This window comes from Fukomys damarensis, unplaced genomic scaffold (assembly GCF_012274545.1).
Source record: "Fukomys damarensis isolate Sample0158 unplaced genomic scaffold, DMR_v1.0_HiC HiC_scaffold_11, whole genome shotgun sequence".
In the NCBI taxonomy this organism is placed as follows: domain Eukaryota; kingdom Metazoa; phylum Chordata; class Mammalia; order Rodentia; family Bathyergidae; genus Fukomys; species Fukomys damarensis.
This window is the reverse complement of record NW_022900923.1, coordinates 40,931,895-40,935,391: the sequence shown is the minus strand read 5'-3', so window position 1 is coordinate 40,935,391 and position 3,497 is coordinate 40,931,895.

Below are 3,497 nucleotides of genomic sequence, written 5' to 3'. Positions count from 1 at the left end.
CGAGCGCGGGTACAGCAGTGCTTGGCCTCGGGAGCACCGGGATCATTTTCTTTCTGCACCTGTAAACTAGGAGTCATGATGCCTCCCTGTCTCAGTCGGTAGTTATGAGAGTTCAGTCAGGTAATGTGTCGGGCGCACTTGGTAAACAGCAAAACCCTGTGGAGATGCAGGGCCCCCTCTCCCGGCCGCTGCCTCAGGGCTCCGGTTTCCATCCTCGCGGGCCGGACTAGGAGTCGCTGTCACTCGTGTTGCCCTTGTGCTATGGTACAGTTTCCTGAGCTAGCGACATCGCCGCACTTCTTCTCTTTATATCAGTAGATGGTAATGACATTTCTGCGAATAGATTAGCTAGAAAATCAGATTTTTAAGAACAACGTAGGGAGTTTTTCATGAACGGAAACTATATCCTTTTATGTGCTTCCTAGTTTTATAGCGTTCAAACATATTTTATGAAATGATTGTTAGATGATTTTAAAAATTACATGTAAATTCAGTGTCAAGGTTTTTTTTTGCTTTGTGTGTGTGTGTGTGTCGTACTGGGGACTGAACCAAGTCTTTTGCACTGAGCTATAGTCCCCAGACTTTTTTTTTTTTTTTTTTTGAGACAGGGTCTTGCTAAGTCACTAAGTTGCCCACGCTGAGCTCTAACTTGCTGTCCTCTTGCCTCAGAAACTTTGCAAAACTGCTTTTCTGTATTATTGAGCATAGTGCCCGGTACTGTCAGAAGCTCGAGGCACCTGCCTTGAAGCCCCTTGTTCTCTGACAGAATACACTTTGGCTGAGCATCTCGTGCACACTAGCAGTTAGGCTGAGTGCTAGGAATGCAACTGGAATAAGCCTGGCACCGACCTTGTGATGTTCGCAGTCCAGCACACACACCAGAAGGCAGGTCATGTTCTGTGATCTGGGAAGGAGAGAGAGGGTGTTCTGGGTGTACAAGGGGGAGACAGCCTGGTCTTCCCACCAGATGTTGCTGGAGGAAGAGAATGTTATCCATGGCTATAGGGTATGACCCTGTTTGAGTTGTGATACTTCTTCTTTTTGTGGTGACGGGTTAAAGTTCTCAGCCCCAAACTTCTTTGTAACACACCTCTGCCCAGCACATACTGGGCAGTCGTGAAGGACGTGCTAAGGAGGACTAAAAACAGCCCAAGATAGAAAAGTAAATGCATGCCAGGCATGGTGGCGCATGCCTGTAATCCCAGCACTCAGGAGGCTGAGGCAGGAGGATCGCTGTGAGTTCAAGGCCAGCCTGAGCTACACAGTGAGTTCTAGGTTAGTCTCAACCACGTAGTGAGACTCTGTCTCAAAAAATAAAACCAAAAACAAACAAAAAACTATCCTTTCTGCCCCTGAGCTAAAGTTGTGTCTTTCTCAAAAAGGTTAAAACACAAAGATGTCCTTATAAAGTCTAAAGGGCCTTTTGTGAGACCTAACCACCCAGCCTTGACAATTTGCAACTTTGATGTCCCACTTTAGTTACAATATAGGTGTCCTGCAGGACCAGCAAAGGACAGGATGCCCTGGAAAAATCTGTTTCTAAGATATCTACATCGGCCAAGTCAGACTGTTGCCCAATCTTCATTCCTTTAAAAAAAAAATCCTAATCTCACCATGGCTGTGGGTTCCTCTCTTGGATACTCGCTCATTGTCCGTCTCCATAGGGTGCTCAGGGATTGAACAAACTCTGTCTTTCCTACATCCTTTGTCTGCCGATAGATCCCTTTCCCCGCCCATACCACTGTGAGCCCATACCACTTTATCCTTGGCTTCTGGCTAGGAATGTGAGGAAGGCTCTTGTCCCATGGTGTCTGGCTGGCCTCAGACGTGGGCTGTAGATGGCGCTGTGACAACGCACAGCACACAGCTTCAGGAGGCCTCTGTGGCAAGGAGACATTTCCAGCGGAAGCCAGCCTCTCCAGCGGGCTTTCATTATTTGTTTCCTTTTAAATTATTAGAATGTAACACATCTGGGACATTCCAAACTAATGGCCAAAAAATTCCAGAAAGCTGTAATTCTATAAACATAAAAGTCGCAATAAAGTCCAAGCCAAATGAAAGCTATGTGTAGACATGTTATTTAAATCGAGCAACATTGAGACATTAAGATGTTAAGGGCGATTTTTTAGAAAGGTTATAAAAGAATGACTTTTGGTGGCACATACGTGTAACCCTAACACTCTGGGAGACTGAGGCAGGAGGAGTTCAAGTTTGGGCCCAGCCTGGGCAATTTAGCAACTTAAAGGGATTGAGTCGCCCATGCCTGCAGGGAAGCTCAGCTGAAGAGGAGGTGGCCTGGGGACCCATAGATTCTGAAACATCAGAGCCACATTTGTCCCTGCCAACTTGACGCCCGTAGATTCTGTGTCCTGGCCACGTCTGCCACTCAGTCCTGAGCCCACTCTGCGTCTTGTTTCTCCTCAGCATGGGGCAGCAGCAGTGCTGGTCAACTGCCTGACCTGACCATGCAGGCCAGTGGTTGGGGAGAGAAAAGTAAGCTCCAAGGGTCAGCAGCTCCAGGGAGAAACAGTGGACCAGGCCAGCAATGCTGGCCCCAAGAAAAGCCTGGGGCTATTCCAAACTACAAAAACAGTGTGAGTTTTTACTCAGAGTGATGCCTTTCACTGAGCGGGCTAGACTTAGAGAAGAAATCCAGGGCTGCACCTGTCATGTTTGAGAGGGTTTAATCACGAACCTTTTTTTGTTTGTTTGTTTTGAGACAAGGTCTCACAAACTAGGTAGTTGAGTCTGATCTGGAACTCACTATGTAGCCCAGGCTGGGCTCGAACTCACAAGGGAGCCTCCTGCCTCAGCCTCCTGAATGCTGGGATTACAGGCGCGCATCACCACTTCCAGAAATCAGGAGCCACTTGGGGAAGGTGTTGATTGTTTAAGACTGAGCCAGGAGAGAACTGCAGGACAACTTCAGGATTTCCAGTGTTACCTACCACAATGGCTGGGTGAGAGACAGCCAGAAGGGACAATCACGGTGAGTGCAGCCTAGACAGAAGCACTCTGAGAAGTTTAGGTTTGGGGCAGGAAGCACACAGGGCTCTGCCCTCTGTAGTGAAAAGCCAGGCCTGGTCTGTGTGGCTTTCAGGGGTGGCTGGATCCGAAAGTGCTGGCATTTAGTCCAGCAGTCTGTTTGATCTGCCATCCCACCGCATCCACCACAGAGACCGGCGGTCTGATTGCTTTCCCCAGCTACCAGTGTGAGCAGCTGCCACAGCCTTTGGTGTACAGACAGAGGGGCCTTGGGAGCAGGGTCGGGCACATTACACACCCACAGGCCATAAATTAAGTAGAGAAAATAGTGACTTGCTGGATTGATTCTATGACTGCAGGTCCCAAAAGAAGCCAAAAATACAGTGAAGACTTCCAGAAAAATGGCAGATTGGAAAGCAACAGCTGAGTCTCTCTGAGATTTAAAATCCAGATACTGAAAAATAATGCCTTAGGGAACGAGAGAGAGAGAGAGAGAGAGAGAGAGAGAGAGA